Raw genomic sequence first — 19465 nt, 5'->3', positions numbered from 1 at the left:
GTCTAAGGTTGTTCTGCCCAATAAGATAGCCAACAGATACATGTGGTAATTGAGCATGTGATGTTTGGCTGGTCCAAATTGAGATGTACTATAATAAGTATAAAACTCACACTACATTTTGAAGTTAGTACAAAAGAAAGAAAAACAAATGTAGAGATTTTTTAAAAGATGGTGTTTAAATATTTTTAAAGCATGTAAAAGATAGTACTCTTATAGAAAAATTACTATAAAATAACAATTTTATTAATTGATTACATGTTGAAAAGTTAATATTTTAGATATAGTGGGTTAAAGAAAACAGTCTCAAAATTAATTTTACCTGTTTCTGTTTAGTTTTTAAGTGAGGCCACTATAAAATATAAAGTTAGCTATGCAGGATCACATTATACTTGTAGATGACGGTGCTGCTCTAAGTCAGAGGTCTATAAACTACAGTGTGCAGATCAAATCCAGTCTGCATACGATTTCTGTAAAACAGCCCGCCCGTTTGTTTCCATGTTATTAATGGCTGCTTTCATGTTGCAGTGGTAGAGTTATGTAGTTGCAGTGGACAACATTTGGCCCACAGTCTAAAATATTTACTGTCTGGCTCTTCACAGAAAAAGTTTGCCAACAAGTGCTTTAGAGTAACTTAGCAGACTTATTTAACCTTTATCTTCAAGTTTTTTTTTTTTTTTTTTTTCCTGTATTCTCGATAGGAAAATCAGTGGGTGAGAATGGGAGCTAGAAAGTGGAAAGGAAGCATATCTTAGTAAAGAAGGCCTGCCCATCATTTAAAACGTACAAATTCCACTGCCTAAAATGTTAGTTATATCACTTAAAGAAAAAGAAAATGAAACAAGGGATAACAATATTAACAAAAACTTCAATAATCTATGCTTTGTTAATTCATACTCCCAAACGAGAATGATAACATATAATCCCTTTCTCCTCTAATATGCTCCTGTTACATTTCCCTACTGCTAACTTCACTGCTGCCACTTTTAAGACAGATGGATTAAAAACTCTTATTGGCTAAAGAACAAGTAGGAGAGTGAAGTAGTGTTATACATTGAGAGGAAAAGCCATTATACATTGAGAGGAAAGGTTTAAGACAAAGTAAAACTCAGTTGAGAGTTTTGAAGAGAAAGGGGAAAGAATAAAGCTGAAATAGGAGATAAGGTTTTTCCACATTTAGGGGTGGGCTCTCATCTAGGTTTTGTCATTTTGATTATATTTAACTACTGTTATATTAAAAGGGAACATTTGCTTTTACACTATTTTTAAACCACAAAAATTGAATAAAACAAAACAGAAACCCTAGTTTTTAATTTTTTTTTAAATGATAGTACTTGAGGAGTCTAATATGAATCTCATGGATGGACTTTGAGCCTGAAGCCATTTCTGGCAAGACTTGTCTTGACAGGCGAGAAGGAGTTTATTTTGCATGTAGTAGGGATGTGAATTATTGAGATCACAGAAAAGATTGTGGTAGTTAGTTTTTAAAGATGTTTAAAATGGTTCCTCCCACTGTCCTTTGAGTTGTAATTTTCTGTTCCTTCCATTAAGAGCTGAAATTTATTTCCTCACTCCTTGCACATAAGCTGGCATTCTGGCTTGTTTTGACCAATTGGAGGATGTTATTTGACTTCTGAGTCCAGACCTTAAGAGATCATGCAGCTTTCAGTTTCATGTCCTTGGAATGCCTCCCTGAGGCCATGCTGTGGGTAAGATAGTATATTATTTATGTATTGCTACATACCAGTATTACTACAAGCTTAGCAGCTTAAAGCAACATGCATTTGTTTTATCACAGTTTTTGAGATCCAGGAGTCCAGGCCTAGCTTATCTCAGTTCTCTGATTAGGATCTCACAGGACTGCAATTAGAGGGTTGGCTGGGGCCGCAGTCTCATCTGAGGTTTGGATGGGTAAAGATGTTCTTCAAGGCTCATTCAGGTTGTTGGAGAAATTCAATGTTTCACTCTCAGAGATTGACTGCTATTCCTTGCTATTTTTTGGCTCCTCAATATGGTTCCTTGCTACCTTAAAGCCAGCCAAGAAGAGACTCAAAAGGTGAATATACAACCTTATGTTATGTATTATATATGTAATCATATACTTTTGCCATATTCTATCAGTTTGAAGCAAGTCACAAGTCCAGCCCATACTCAATAGAGTGGAGGGTATTCCACAAGGGTGTGAACAAAAAGAGGCAGCAATAATGCAGGCCACATTAAGAGTCTGTCGTCACAGCTAGTCTAGTTTATTGGAGGATAAAAATTGTCAAAAATTGTGTAAGGTCTGAAATTTTACCCTACTTGAAATCTAATAAGTAAATTTACCACAATTTCATGGTTGCTGAAAGCAGAGACATGATTTCTGGGTCAGAGATAAAGAATTTTAATTTTTACAGAACTAGCAGTAGCCAGAATATCATTTTTTCCTACTGATTTTCTGAGCCCCAATCTCCCTGTGGAGTGTACCAAGTAATGTCTATGCAAACACCAGTTGTGTTACATGAGCGCTCTGAGCTTATGACACCTGAATCTTTCACAGCAGCCAGTAAGTATGCTTACCTTTTGTTCTGGAGAGAGCAAGGATGTTGGTACCACAATTTCTCATACTGGTCTGTTGGTAAACAGAAAACAAAAATTGCACTTGGAGAAAATGTGGTTGTAGTACTTAAAAAAGAAAAGGCAATAGAAGTTTCTTTGTTCTGAATTCCATGTGGCAGTTCATTTCCAAACTACTTAAAATATTTCCATAATAAAATATATGTAACATATTTGAATTTTAAAAAGTAAAAAAATGACAAAAGTCATTTATAAGCAGATGTGAGATTCTTAACATAGCTAGCCAGATTTTCCAAAGGACTAAAGTAAAATTTCCTTTTAATTGGAGTCAAGAGAATAATAAGGGTGAAAAGAAGCATCTCCCAAAAGCAAATATTTTTGTAAAAAAATTCAAGACTTTTTTCCCCAGTTAGAAGTAGATTATAATAAAGAAAAATTTTTCTTGTCATGTTATTTTAATTTTTTCAAGTCATATAACTTTAAATAATAATTTTAGGGGAGATTAACTTTGGTAATTTCTTTTCAGAATTATGTATATGCATATATATGTGTTTGTGAGTCTGTGTTATATATTTTGTTTTACTATTTCTATAAAATATTACTGATAATTTGTGATGTGGATGAGGGGGGTAGTTAGAGAAAAGAGAAGTCCTTCATAAGAGGAGTAAGTTTTTATTACAAAACTGAACAAGGATAATGGGAATGTGTAGTAAATTTTACAACATTTATATACAAGTCACAAATTTACATTAATAAGTAAATTAAGGCATTTTCCCTAGTATATAGAAACAACTATAATGACATTAGAAACTAAAACAAAAGAAAAAAAGGAAGAAGAAACAAAACCAGGTAATCATCAAAGGAAACATCTATCTTGTGTTCAAAATTACTTTTAAAATGTGTCACAGTGATGAGAATGCTTTGTGCAAATGTCCAAAATGTAACCCATGGTGAGTTCCAACTAGAAAACCACTTTATTCTGCCTCCCCCAAAACTGACCTTTTAAAACTGTGCTGAAGCTAATTTTTCCTTTTTCTCTGGGTTTAAATTTGAGAAGCCTATAGCTTATCTCTTAACTTTTCACTTGTGTCTTAGTCTACTCAGGTTTCCATAACAAAATAACATAGACTGAGTGGTCTAAACAACAGAAATTTTATTTTCTCACAATTCTGGAGACTGAAAGTTCAACATCAAACCAATTTGGTTTCTGGAGAGGGCTCATTTCTTGGCTTGCAGTTGGCTTCCTTTTCACTTATCTTCACATGTTCTTACCTCAGTATGAAACCACCTCACCTCAGGATTTTATAAAATCGATTAAGAAAAAAAAATCCAGCTAATCACAGCAGCAATCATTATGCCAACTTGCCTTTTGGCTCACTTACTTGTAGAGTCACTACTCCAGTGTAATGTGGCCCTTGTCACAAGACTCTTTTCATTTTCTATTCTATAAAGTCTAAGACATTGTGAAATGATAAGCTTTCTATTGGAGCTTCTTTCCTAAGTTCTTCATAGTAAGAAAACTACAGATGCCAGCTGGTCTGGCGGGCCCAGTAAGAAGCTGACTCATGAAGAAATGCAGTTGCTGCATCTTGATGATTTCATGTCCCTTATCCTGACCAATTGATGACCTCAAATTTTCCAGCCCCTCACTCTCCACAAACCCCCTTGAAAACCCTTGCCCACAGCCCTTGACAAAATGGATTTGAGGCTTGAGAATTCTTCTCATTTCCTCATTGGGTGAGTTGTGATTATTAAACCCTTTCTCTGCTGCAACCCTGCTGTCAGTGTGTTGGTCTGTGGCTGTGCAGTGGGCATAGAAAACTGGCAGTCCTGTAACAAGTGGGTGTGCAGCTGAGGGTAGAAGTAGGGGTGGCAGGAGAAGAGAAAGAGTTAGAAAAAAAGAAAAAGAATGCTTTCTCTGGTGTCTCTTCTTATGAAGACACTTATCCTACTGGATTAAGATCACACTCTTATGACTTCATTTAACTTTAATTACTTCCTTAGAGGACATGTCTCCAAATTCAGTCTCACTGTGGGTTAGGGCTTCAACATATGAATTTGTAGAGATGCAAACATTCAGTTTATAGCAGTCAGTAAATAGAAAGTTTTATTCCTCTTTAACCTCAAACATTCTCACTTCAGTAATTTTTATGTCCATTCGAGTACAAAAATTAAAAATCATGAAATTCCTTCAAAATTGTAACATGTGCTTTCTCTGCCCATCTTACTTTTCTTACCCCTCCTGTAGCTTACTGGCAACGATGAGGGAGGATAATGAATTAAAAATAGGCAAGGAGCAAGAGTGGCCCAGTTAGTCTCATCAGTCAAGGGTCGGCAAACTTTCTGTAAAGCGCCAATCAGTTTTGCCAACATAGTCTTTATTGTAGTTACTCAACTCCAACATAGTAGTACAATAGATAAAAAATAGAAACCATAATTGTGTTCAGTCTAAGTTTGTTTAGATTATGTGGACTTCTAGATGGCTTGAGCATTTGGTTCTGGAGTATTTAATGTCATATGATTTACAGCAATGTCATATTCACAGAAGCACTGACAACACCCTAGCTCTTTGTTTCCGAAACCACGAGGTTTCTGGAACACAGGTTAAGATCAGGCTGAGCCCTGTTCTTAGTCATAGAGTGGTGTTTTCTCCTTTTTAATTTTTAAATGAAATAAATCTGTTTTTTCCTATTCAAGGCAATTATAAATTCAAGACATCAGACAGCTTCCAGGACTGAGCCTACCTAGATAAAGTGTGAGGAAGTTAGTGCTGCCCATAATTAAGTTCATTGTTTCCTTCATATATCCCAGCTGAATCACATGACTCTTACACATTTAAGAAAATTAATACTTTTTTTACTTTAGCATTATGTGACCCACACTTTATTATGTTTCACGAGACTCTCTCTGTAGTCTCAACTTTGTATATTGCCTTAAGCCATGAATACAAGTAAACACTGCAGAACATGTGATGTAACTGAGTTTTAGAAGATACCTTATTTGATGTTCTGGATAATTATAGAATATCGTGTTTCTTTTCAGCAGACTGTCATCTCATATTCACCCTGAATGAAGAATGAGTACATTTAAGAATGTTCTTTTCCTATCAAATTGAAATGTTGCTTCTTTTCATTTTGCATATTTTTGCTTTTTGTGTTCTTTTGATTAGGTGAACTAATGGTTTTTTTTTAGTCTTATGGTTTGCTTTTATTGCCAATAGACAACATTTGGTTTTATTTATTATTTGTATACTTTTTATTATTTTCTAATGTTTAATGTCTGTATTTCTCTTTAGTAATTACTTTCATCAAATTTTCTTATGTTCATTTGGTTGTCTTTTTAAAAACTATTTTGTTGAATTAAGTATGTAATTAATTTGTATTCATTTTTTGTTTTTAGAAATGAAAATATTTAAAGCAGAATTTTCCTCTGCAGTGTTCTAGTTGTATCCCATGTTTTCATAACAGTCTCTATAACTTCTGTTTTGTCCTTTCTTTGAACTTATGTAAGTGTATCACTTTAAAAATTATCTCATTTTTAGACAATCCAAAATTCCAATAAATCACAGTGTAGACACTATTCTGACTATAACATAACAAAGCTAGAATGTAGCAAAAGAAAACTAAAAACAAAAGTAGAGACACATAGAATATCTCTTTCTATCTTCTATCTCTCTCAGATACACACACACAGACACACACATACACACAAAAATACTTACATTAACTCCAAACAAGGACTTAAAAGTATTAAACTAATAAAATGTTACAAATATTTCTTATGAATCAATTAATATTTTAAAAATCCTTTAAAAAGCAAAACCCACATATTTTAATGCAAAAGAAAAAAAGGAACTATATATCTTGTTCCCAATCAATGTTTTGTAAATGTTAGAATGATTGTAGTTGCATATATAAAAAACACCAATACCTCTTCTCTTAATTGTTAACAAGATAAAGAATGGATAATAGGAGTCAAAGAAATGTAGCACATCTTAATAACTAATATTATGTTTACTAAAACAGAAAAAATTTTCAAAGGAACAAAGATATCTACGTGTAACTATTCAGGGATAAATTCAAGTGAAGAATATTTTCAGAAGTTGAGAAAAATACTATAACATAAAGGAAAGGAAATGAGTAATAAACTACAATTAGACTGAAGAAACCCACTCAAAAAATAATATTCAGAAATAATGTAGAATGATGTATGTTTTTCTCAAGGGGATTTTATAGAGATATTAATTGAAAATAATATAAAATATTATAAAACAATGGATCTAGAAAACCAAGTGGGAATTAGAAATAAATATTTTAAGATATCCTGGCAGTATTGAGCTATATGAGTTAATTAGTTTTACAGTATAACTTAAAAATGATGAATTAACCTCCAGGCTGATTTAAGCTGATCCATTACACAAAGGAAAATATGAGGTAACCTCAGGTGCCTGTTTACCAAAGACTTTTAAAAAGCAATGTAATAAAGATCATCTTAGTCATTCTAAAGTAAGAATAAATGTCATAAAAAAGAGAAAGTGAGAAATTGAATTATGAAAAGAATTATGCTTTTATCTATGAAATTCTAATTTAGCTTGGAATTAATAATTCTTTTTATCCTGATAAATGAGAAAATGACATAATGCTTATGATGTCCAAGAGAAAACAAGGTAGCAATGCATTTAAAATTTTTATTATTTTATCCTCATGCTACAAGAAATTAGAAGTCTTTAAATAATACATCTTGTCTGGAAAAGCACTTATATTTTGGATAAACTTAGTGTTCTGGAAACCATGTAAAATGTCTAGGTACTTAATGTTTATAAAATCTTAGAGAAGTCAAATTTGTGTATATAATAATAATATACACAAATATATTTATACATCTATATCCATCTACTTACCTATCCCTGTGCCTTTATATCTGTATCTATGCCTTCAAAGAGACAAGATAGGATGTAAACATTTGAATAAAATTTGTAATGCATGGAAGCATTTGTTTAAAATTGTTATATTTCAATAATAGGCAGAATTATTTTCAAAATATTAACTTGATAAAGGATTTCTTAATATTCTCACTGAATTCATCATGGTTCTCCAGAGAAAAGGAATCAACAGGTTATCTATCTATCTATCTATCATCTATCTATCAAGAGATAAAAATATATTTATTATCAGGAATTGGCTCACATGATTATGGAGGCCAAAAAGTTCCTTCATCTATTGTCTATAACCTGGAAGCCCAGAGAAACCAGTGGTATAATTCTAGTTCATGCTCAAAGGCTTGAGAATTAAGGAAGCCAATGGTGTATGTCCTAGTTCAAGTCTGTGGGCAGGAGAAGATGGATGCCCTTACTCAAATAGAGAAAGTGAATTAAACCTTCTTCCATCATTTTATTCTATTTTATGCCCTCAGCAGATTGACTGATGCTTGTTCACACTAATCAAGGCAATGTTTTTTACTCAAACTACTGATTCAAATGTTAATATCTTCTAAAATCACCCCCATGGATACACTCAGAAATGGTGTTTTGCTGGTTTGGCTCTGTGTTCACACCCAAATCTGATGTTATATTGTAATCCCCAAGTATTGAAGAAGGGCCTGGTGGAAATGACTGAGTCATGGGGACAGACTTCTTCCTTGTTGTGCTCATGATGGAGTTCTTATGAGATCTGATTGTTTGAAAGTATGTAGCACTTCTCCCTTTCTCTCTCTCTCTCTTTCTCTCCTGCTTCACCATGGTAAGATGGGCTTGCTTTCCCTTCACCCTCTGCCATGACTGTAGGTTTCCTAAGGCCTTCCAGACATACTTCCTGTATAGCCTGTGGAACTGTGAGTCAATTAAACCACTTTTCTTCATCAATTACCTAATCTAAACTAGTTCTTTATAGCGGTGTTGGAATGGACAAATCCATCGGCTATCTGGGCATCCCTTAGTTCAGTCAAATTGATACATAATGTTAGCAATCACATTATCACATTCACCCATGGTGTTTTTTGTGTAGTGTGTTTTAAAATTTAATTTTGGATGTCTCTAAAACCATATTTATAATTTTATTTAAAATATCAACAGTTTTCTAAATTCAAATGAAATTCAAATGAAAAACGCATAAATAAATGTTCGTTTTTTGATATTTATAAAAATACATTTTCAAAGCCCATAGCAATTGAAGGACAGTAAAACCATTGCACACACAAACAAACACACAGAGGAATGTTTGGCACACTTATATTAAATGAGTTTCAGTTCACGACACAGGAGCTTAAAATTTTAAATGCTATCTATGTTTTTACACTTCTCTCAGTCCTAATTGTCACAATTTTGAAAGTCAATATAAAATCTGTCATAATTGAGGGAGATAATGAGAAAAAAAATACACTCAAGAGACTTTTCTAAAATTCTGGAACTTAATTTGAAACAGTAAGAAAATATTCATGTAACTATATAGAAAAGGATATATGAAAACTGCAATCATTTAATTTACTAAATAATTGACGCTTATAAATTTCTTATACTTGAGACTAAGGCAAAGTTTTAGGTATGATCGAACTAGTCTGATGTTCAAAACTCATTTTCTAGTAATTTTTTCCTTCGAATAAACAATTAGGGTCATCTAGTCTTTGCTATAGCGTAAGATTATTTTTAGATATGTTTTGACATTTTCAAATTCACAGGCTCCAAATGCCTTAAGTAATGAATCCACTATACCATTTTTTTTTCATTTATTTAGAACCAGTCTTATATCTAAGTCAATTGAAAGTCAATTTCTTAAATGATTTGAGAAGTGTCAGAAATGTCTGCCTGTCAAAAGAGTAATTTTTCCACCATTTCTACAATACTTAAATATTTCAAATTAGAGAATAATTTAAATGACACGTAATTATTCCTGGAAATGTAGTAAATTTTGACATCACTAGTTCAAGTAGAAAAGAAAAATAGAAAATATTTAAAAAAATTTAAAACAATTATTTAGAATTATACCTAAATGTATTAGAAGTATATATTTATATTAGTCCATTCTCACACTGCTATAAAGAACTACCTAAGACTGGGTAATTTATAAAGAACGGAGGTTTCATTCACTCACAGTTCCACAGTCTGTACCGGAAACATGAGTGGGGAGACCTCAGGAAATTTACAATCATGGCAGAAGGGCAAAGGAGAAGCAGGCACATCTTCACCTGGGGGGAAGAGAGAAAGAGAACGTGAAGGGGGAAATGCTACACACGTTTAAACCAAAAGATCTCATGCGAACTCACTCATAATCACAAGAACAGAAAGGGAGAAATCCACCTCCATAATCCAATCACCTCCCACCAGAACCCTCCTCCAACTTTGGGAATTACAATTTGGGATGAGATTTGAATGGGGACCCAGAGCCAAACCATATCATTTTGCCCCTGGCCCCTCTCAAATTTTATGTCCTTCTCATATTTCAAAACACAATCATGCCTTTCCAACAGTCCCCCAAATTCTTAACTCATTCCAGCATTAACTCAAAAGTCCAAGTCCAAAGTCTCATCTGAGACAAGGTAAGTCCCTTCCACCAATGAGACTGTAAAATCGAAAACAAGCTAGTTACTTCCAAGATAAAATGGGGATGTAGGCATTGGGTAAATACTTCCATTTCAAATGGGAGAAATTGACTCTACAGCTCCACTAGGCAGTACTCTATTGGGGACTCTGTGAGGGGGTTCCAACTTCACATTTTCCCTTTGCACTTCCACAGTAGAGGTTCCCCATGAGGGCTTCACCCCTGGAGCAGACTTCTGCCTAGACACCCAGGTATTTCCATACATCCTCTGCAATCTGGGTGGAGGCTCCCAAGTCTCAATTCTTGCTCTCTGCACACCCACATACTTAAAACCACATGGAAACTACCAAGTCTTCTTATGACTTGCAGCCTCTGGAGCAGTAGCCTGAGACATATCTGAGGTCTTTTTACCCATGGCTGGAGCTGGAGCAGCTGGGATGCAGGATGCCAAGTCCCAAGGCTGTGCGGAGCAGCGAGACCCTGGACCTGGCCCACAAAAACAGTTTTCCCCCATGCCCTTCAGGCCCATGATGGGAGAGGCTGCCATGAGGTCTCTGAAATGACTTTGAGGCATTTTCCCCTATAGTCTTGGCTATTAACAAGTGGCTTTTCTTTATTTATGTAAAATTTCTGCAGTCTTAAATTTCTCACCAGAAAAAAATGGGTTTTTCTTTCCTACCACATGGTTGGCCTGCAAATTTACCAAACTTTTATGCTCTGTTTCCCTTTTAAATATAAATTTCAATTTCAGACCATTTATTTATGAAGTCGTAACAGCCTACACTGTTAGAAGCAGCAAGGCTGCATCTTGAGTGCTTTCCTGCTTGGAAATTTTTCCACTACCAGATACCCTAAGTCATCTCTCTGAAGTTCAAAGTTCCACAAATCTCTAGAGCCATGGCACAATGCCACCAGCCTCTTTGCTAAAGCACAGCAAGAGTGACTTTTACTTCAGTTTTTAATAGGTTCCTAATCTCCATCTGAGACCAGTCTGGACTTCACTGACCATATCACTATCAGCATTTTGGTTACAACTATCTTATAAGTATCTAGGAAGTTTCAAACTATTGCCAATCTTCCTGTCTTCTCCTGAGCCCTCCAAACTGTTCCAACCTCTGCCCATTATCCAATTCTAAGCCTGCTTTCACATTTTTAGGTGTCCTTATAGCAATGCCCCATTTTTCTGGTACCAATTATCTCTATTAGTTCATTCTCACATTGCTTTTAAGAACTAACTGAGACTGTATAATTTATAAATAAAAAAGGTTTAATTGATTTATCTTTTGTTCCACAGGCTGTACAGGAAGCGTGGCTGGGGGAGGCCTCATGAAATATACAACTGTGGCAGGAGGTGAAGGGGAAGCCATCATGTCCTACATGACTGAAGCAAGGGGAAAAGAGAGCAAATGTAGAAGTGCTACATACTTTTAAACAAACAGATCTCGTGAGAAATCACTCACTATCACAACAGCAAGAGGGAAACTCACCCCTATGATGTAATCACCCCCTACCAAGTTTCTCCCCCAACATTGGGAATTACAATTCCATATGAGAGGTGAGTGGAGACACAGAGCCAAATCATAGGTTATTTTTAAAATAATTGAAATTTAGGGTTGGTTAACTTGAAACATAAATAATTTCTGAAATTACCTATTGAACTCTTCTTTGATGTTTTTGTTGGATCTAGGAAAAGGAAAATAAGTTTACAAGTTGGAGGTACTGATATTTTTATGAAACTTGAATTTCTAAACATTTCAAGATATAAAAAATTATATATGCTTAATATTTTTAAAAAGGTGAGAAATTTGTAAGTGATGTATCCCTTTTAGAAGTGTTAGCCCGGATGAGACTGGGGGGATTCACAATATCTACAGGATACAAATTATTCATTGCCATTTGTACCATTCAAAACTATGATGATTTTTATGTGTCAATTTGACTGCTCTATGGAATGTGTATATAAACATTATCTCTGGATGTGCCTGACAACATGTGCCCAGATGAGATTAGCATTTTAATTGGTGGGCTCAATGATAGACTGCCATCTCCAATGTGCATGAGAAATCAATCATCCAATCTATTAAGGGTTTGAACAGAACCAAAATGTAGAAGAAGGAAGAACTAACTCCTTTTTGCTTCCTGCCTGCATAGTTGAGCTGGAATATCACTCTTCTGCCTTTGCACTGGATTTTACACTATTAGTTCCCTCGGTTCTCAGTCCTTAGGACTTGGACTGAAATTACACCACTGGCTTTCCTGGGTCTCCAGCTTGCATGCAGGCAGTATATTGTGGGACTTCTCAGCCTCCACAATACTGTGAGCCATTTCCTCATAATAAATCTCATACACACACACACACACACCATGGAGTAGAAATGAAAGCTTCCAAATTTATTTTATGAAGCCATATATTATTCATATAAAAGCTTCAAAAAAAAAACCAGTTTAATTTAGGAACATAATTGTTTAAAAAAACATATTTGTGAATTTAATTGGTTAGCATATCACATATTGATATACCAAAACAAGTGGGGTTTGTACTAGGAATGCAAGGATGATTCCATGTTCATACCTTATTAGTATAATTTGCTTTGATATCAGTAATCTGCCTGCTCATTTTCCCTATAGTTTCTCCCACCACACTGACCTATCTCCTGCAACTCTCCACACTGGGGTGGTAGAGAGCGAATGTGTAGGACTATACAAGTAGTTTTCCTGGTGAAGGCCTGAAAATGTGTCATAACACTTCTGCCTATATTTGTTAGTCAGAACTTAATCACATAGAATACCTAACTCCAAGGTGCTGTGTGTGTGTGTGTGTGTGTGTGTGCATGTGCATACACACACACACATGCACTGTGCCTAAGAGATGTTTTCTGTATATTCAAGATGAAAACCAAAAAATTTGTAGACACCTAGTAAATCAGGCCATGTTCTGCAGATAACTTTTAAAATACACAAATAATAAACTACTTATTTAAAAATTTCAGTACTATTAGAAAACACCTTTGAAGAACAAATCCAGTTTACAAAAGCCTCAAAAATAAAAATAATTTAACTAGAAATGTTTTAAGTCTATGTAAAAAATTAAGGAATAGCTAAGAAGACCTGAATAATTATACTCACAGTGTGATCTTGAGACAATATAGTATCAGAAAGATACTCTTTATCCCTATTTTAATCTATACTTTTAACATATATAACATATATCTAATAATATGTCAGTGTGAACTTTGCAGTTAGCAAAGTTGATTCCAAAATTTACATTAAAATAAATAATAAATATTCTTAAGGAATTTTATAGAAATAAAATAAAATAAGGAAATACTGTTTCTATTATTAAAACTAATTTAAAGTTTGCTATAATAAAAATAGATTTATCCAGTAATTTCACTCTTAGAAATTTATCATACAGATAAGCACAAAACATAGAACGTTTGTAGCCAGTACTATAATGGAACTGATTCATCAAATTGTATGCCCACTCTTTTGGAATAGATGACCACTGTAGCCACCTATTATGAATGTACTGTGATAAGCACTTGCTGATATCCGTTCTGTAAACTACATTTATTACAACAATGTTTAGTATACCAAAAAGTCAGAAAAAAACCCACAAAATACCAAAGGATTCTGGACCAAATAAAAACTGATATAATACACAGCCATAAAAAGAATTAGGTAGTGTGGTATAATCCCCAGGACAAATTGTTAATTTTTTCCAGGTGAAAATAAATGAGTACATTATGCTAACATTTTTTGTATAAATATTTTAATTTTGGTATAATTATAGATAAAAAATAATTACAAAGATAGTACAGAGGGAGGTCCCCTGTACTCTTCACTGAATTTTCCATAACAGTTATATCTTACATAACTATAGTATAATAATATCAAAACCAGGAACTTAACATTGGTACACTGTATATATATAGTTCTATACCATTCATTCACATAGGTAGACTTATGTAACCACTACAGTCATGTAGAGACAAAATTACTCTATCACCTAAAAGATCTCCATCATGCTACATCTTTACAGTCACACCCCTACCCACCATACCTAACCCCTGAAAACAAATCAAATATTTTCTAATTCTATAATATTGACATTTCATGAGCGATTTATGAATGAAATCATACTGTATGTGACTTTCTGAGATTAGCTTTTTTGTTGTTTTTAAACTCAGCAGACATGCTGGAGATATATCCAAAGTGCTGAGTGTATCAATAGTTTCTTCTTTGTATTATTGAGTAGTATTTTACAGTATGAATGTACTGCAGTTTGTTTAACCATCATTTGTTAAGGGATATTTTGGCTGTTTCCAGTGTTAGGCTCTAATTTCCGAGGAAAAGTTCCCCCAAAACTGCTATAAGAAATCATGGGAACATTTAGGGCATAGATCTGCATTTCTCTGCCATGAATGCCCAAGGAATAGTACGCATGGTAAGTGTGTGTTTAGTTTTTTTAAAAGAAATTGCCAAAGTAGTTTTCTATACAGACTGTACCATTTTACATTTCTGCTAGCAATGTGTGAGAGACCCAGATTCTCTGCATCCTTTGGTTATTACTATTTTTATAGTTACTATTATTCAATAACATAAATTTACTAAATATATTTAAATTAAATCACTATATTTATAATATTTAAACATCACTTTTATTTTATCCATGCTAGTAAGTATGTAGTGATATTCCATCCTGGTCTTAATGGCTAGCAATGTTGAACATCTTTTCCTATGCTTGTTTTCAATCCACATATTCACTTCTGTGAAATGTCTTTTTATATCCTTTACACATTTTAGAATTAAATAGTTTGGTTTCACAGTTGAGTTTTGATAATTATTTGTATATTCTTATATGAATTCTTTGTTAGATATATAGTTTTAAAAATATTTGCTCCAAATCTGTAGTTTGACTTTTAACAGGGTTTTTCATGGAACAAAAGTTTTAATATAAATGAAGTTCAATTTAGCAATATTTTTAAAGAATTGTACTTTGATATCATTTTAAAGGATTCTTCACCAAGCCCTATGTCTCAAATATTTTTTCTTATGTTATCTTATAAAGTTGTTTTAGTTTTGTTTTACATTGAAGACTATGATCTATTTTGAGTTGATATTTGCACAAAGTGTGAAACCTAAATCAAAATTTGGGGGTTTTTTGTTTGGTTTTGTTGCTGTTGTCTATGGCTATTCAGTTGCTCCAGCACCATTTGTTAAAAACACTATCCTTGATCCTGTTACCAAAAAACTAAGGGTTTGGTCTAGATCCTGTTGCCTACCAGACAGAAGCCTAATCACAAGACAACATTGCAGCAGAGAAGATGACAAATCAGTCTCAAATCCATCTCCCTGACTGAGTAAAATTGGGGGTTATTATATAGTACGGAAGAAATGTAACCATGTATGGGAAAACAGAAATTAGAGAGAGTTAAGGAGAAGAGTTGGTCAACAGGAAGCAGGTGGTTGGTTAGGCAATCATGATAGTTGAGAGATCTGGCATCTCATGGTACAGATGCAGTGACCTGGAAAGAAATGTATTTGTTTAAGTTCCTTGATACTACCAGATGGGAGGCCTGATGGTTGATTTTCCTGACAAAAGAACTCAGCTAAGATAAATTTAACTTTTTCAATTTTTTAGACTGGAAGGGTCTATTTATATGTTTATTCATAAGAAACGATAAATATCAGTCCTGTGGGACAATTGAGCCAGTTTCAATCTTTTAAATTGATTTTGCACCTTTGTCACAAATCTGTTGGTTGTACTTTTGTGGCACTATTTCTGAGAATTCCCTATTCTATTCAATTGACTGTTTCTATCCCTCTGCCAATACCTTAGAGTCTTGATTACTGTGGTGATGATAAGACTTAAAATCAGGTAAAACGGTTCCTCCTACTTTTTTCCCCCAGAATTTGTTTTAACTATTTTAGTTCCTTAGCTTTTCAATATCAAATATATGTTATTTTGGAGAAAACTGACATCCTTGCTATGCTGAATCTTCCAATCCATGAATATAGAATATTTCTCCACTTATTTAGAATTTATTTGATTTTTTTCCAACTGTTTTATAGTTTTCAGCATTCAAGCCTTGTAATTGTTTTGTTAGATTAAAACCCTTGCATTTCGTTAGTTATGAATGACTATACATAAAACTCGATTTTTAATTTCTGTTTTCATGTATTCATTGCTAGTATATAGAAATATAATTTCATATGTTATGTATAGCCACCTTGCTGAACCCTCTTATTAATTTTACATTCCTTGTGATTTTCTTTGTGGAACATCATGTCATCTTAAAATTGAAGCAGTTTTAATTAATTCTCTCCAAGCAGTAATTTTTTAAACTCTCATTTTATTGTCCTACTATGCTTGCTAGAAATGTCAGTACTGTGTGGACTAGTAGTAGTGAGGATTGACATTCTTATATTATTTCTAAGCTTAGGGGGTAAGCATTCAATATTTCACCTTTTAATATAATTTAGACTATAGGTTTTATAGATTCTCTTTCTCAAATCGACAAACTTATCTTCCATTTCTAGTCTCTGAATTTTTTTTATGAATGAAAGTGAATCATGCCAAAACCTTTTCCTATGTGATTGATATGACCATGTGACTTCCTTTTTAGCTTGTTAATATAGTGGATTACATTGATTGATTTTTGAACATTGAATCAGTCTTGCATATCTGGAAATAAATATTCTTGGTTAATAATGTACAGTTATTTTTCCACATTGCTGACTTCTATAAAATTTGTCAAGAATTTTTGCAACTGTATACATGAGGGACATTGGTCTGTAATTTCCTTTTTGTGTGTGTGCTGACTTAGTCTGGTTTTAGTATCAGTGTCAATACGAGGTACATAGGATAAATCGTGAAACATTCCCTCCATCCCTATTTTCTGAAAAGATTGTGTAGAATTAATGTTAATTCTTCTATAAACAATTGGTAGAATTAATTGTCCATTGAAACCATCTGGGGCAGGAGATTTACTTTCTGAGAGTTTAAATAACAATTTAATATCCTTAGTAGTTATATAGCCACTAAAAATTTTATTTTGGATACATTTTATTTTGGATAAATTTTATATTGGATGAGTTATGGTAGTTTAGACTTTTTGAAGAATTTGTCAATTTTATGTAAAGTGATCAATTTCTGTGTGTAGAATTTTCTTTTTATCCTTATACTGATAATATTCCCTCATTATATTTTTACTATCAACAGGGACCATGGTGATATCCCTTGCTTTGTTCCTGACATTACCAATATGTGTCTTCTTTCTGTTTTCTTTGTCAGTCTTCATAGAAATTTGTCAATTTTATTAATCTTTTCAAAGAACAAGCTTCATTTTTATTATTGTGCTTTTTTTTCTGTTTTACATTATATTGGTATCTACTCTTATTGTTATTCTTTACCTTCTTTTGCTTGCCTTGGGTTTATTTTTCTATTCTATTTCCAGATTCTTGAAGTGGGCACTTAGATAACTAAGTCACTCAAGACATTTCCTATTTACTAATTTAATTATTTACTACTACAATTTCCCTCCAGCAAGCATCACTATAACTTCTACCCACAAATTTTGATGTATTTTATTTTCATGTTCATTTTATTCAGTGCATTTTAAATTATCCATTAAGAGTTGTTCTTTGACAATGCATTGCTAAGAAATTAGTCGTTTAGTTTCCAAATGTTTGAAAATTTTTCTGTTATCTTTCTGCTATTGATTTCTGTATCAGTATCATTTGATCCCATTATAGTCAGAGAACATATTCTATATGATTTTAAATTTGCTTGGTTTGTTTTATGACCCACAATATAGCCTATCTTGGTATATGGCTTATGCTAGGTTGGGGGGAAGTGCATATTCTATTTTTTGGGGCATAAATGTTGATTATACCCTGTTGCTTCAGTGTTGAGTTTTTCTATATCCTTGCTGCTTTTCTGCATTCTTTCAACTGTTGAGAAAGGGTGTTGAAGTAAACTCTCCAATTATAACTGTGCATTTGTCTATTTATCATTTCAGTTCTACCAGATTTCAATTCCCATATTTTGCAGCTCTGTTATTTGTTACATACACAATTAGGATTTTCACATCCTTGTGTTAGATTGGCCTTAATTTTGTATCTTGAAACTCCTTTGCTGAATTCATTTACCAGTTCTAGGAGCTTTCTGGATGAGTTTTTAGCATTTTCTAGGTCCTGATCATATCACCAGCAAACAGCAACAGTTTGACTTCCCTTTTACTGATTTGAATGCCCTTTATTCTTTCTCTTGTCTGATTGCTTTGGCTAGGACTTCCAGTGCTATGTTGAACAGAGGTGCTGAAAGTGGGCATCCCTGTCTTGTTCTAGTTCTCAGGGAGAATACTTTCAACTTTTCCTTGTTCAGTAAAATGTTGGCTGTGGGTTTGTCGTAGATGGCTTTTATTACTTTAAGGTATGTCCCTTATATGCTGATTTTGCTGAGGGCTTTAATCATAAAGGGATGCTAGATTTTGTCAAATGCTCTTTCTGCATCTATTGAGATAATTATGGGATCTTTTTAATTTTAATTCTGTTTACATGGTGTATGACATTTTTTGACTTGCATGTGTTAAACCATTCTGGTCTCCCTTGTATAAAACCCACTTGATTATGGTAGATTATCCTTCTGATATGCTGTTGGATTCTGTTGACAAGTATTTTGTTGAGGATGTTTGCATCTATGTTCATCAGTGATATTGGTCTGTACATTTCTTTTTTTGTTATATCTTACCCTGGTTTTGGTATTAGGGGGATACTAGCTTTACACAATGAGTTGGGGAGGATTCTATCTTTCTCTATCTTTTGGAATAGTGTCAATAGTATTGGTTCCAACTCTTCTTTGAATGTCTGATAGAATTCAGCTGTGAATCCATCTGGTCCTGAACTTTTCTTTGTTGGCTTTTTTTGTTTTTTCTTTTTTTTACTACCGTTTCCATCTCCCTGCTTGTTATTGGCCTGTTTAGAGCTTCTATATCTTTCTGGCCACCAAAATAGCACGACACTGCTATAAAAATTGGCACATAGACCAACGAAACAGAATAGAGAAACCTAGAAATAAAACCAAATACTTAGAGTCAACTGATCTTAAACAAAGCAAATAAAAACATAAAGTGGGTAAAGGACGCCTTACTCAACAAATGGTGCTAGAGTAATTGGCAAGGAACATGTAGAAGAATTAAACTGGATCTTCATCTCCCACCTTATACAAAAATCAACTAAAGATGGATCAAATACTTAAATCTAAGACCTGAAACTATAAAAAGTTTAGAAGATAACATCAGAAAAGCCCTTCTAGATATTGGTTTAAGGAAAGACTTCATGACCAAGAACCCAAAAGCAAATGTAACAAAAACAAA

The 19465-nt window shown here is 33.5% G+C and overlaps 1 long non-coding RNA gene across 1 annotated transcript in view; it reads left to right on the top strand.

Moving 5' to 3' along the window:
* LOC116269175 overlaps window positions 1–18396 on the top strand; it is a 102893-nt gene extending 84497 nt beyond the window's left edge. Inside the window, exons 2-3 of the long non-coding RNA XR_004176591.1 lie at window positions 11380–11640; window positions 14415–18396. This is a non-coding gene — a long non-coding RNA (uncharacterized LOC116269175). The remainder of the gene's footprint in view (window positions 1–11379; window positions 11641–14414) is intronic.
* The last annotated feature ends 1069 nt before the right edge of the window (window positions 18397–19465 follow it).

Source organism: Papio anubis, chromosome 10 (genome assembly GCF_008728515.1).
Source record: "Papio anubis isolate 15944 chromosome 10, Panubis1.0, whole genome shotgun sequence".
NCBI classification, from domain to species: domain Eukaryota; kingdom Metazoa; phylum Chordata; class Mammalia; order Primates; family Cercopithecidae; genus Papio; species Papio anubis.
The sequence above is the reverse complement of the archived record's forward strand: the minus strand, read 5'-3'. Positions and strand labels throughout refer to the sequence as shown.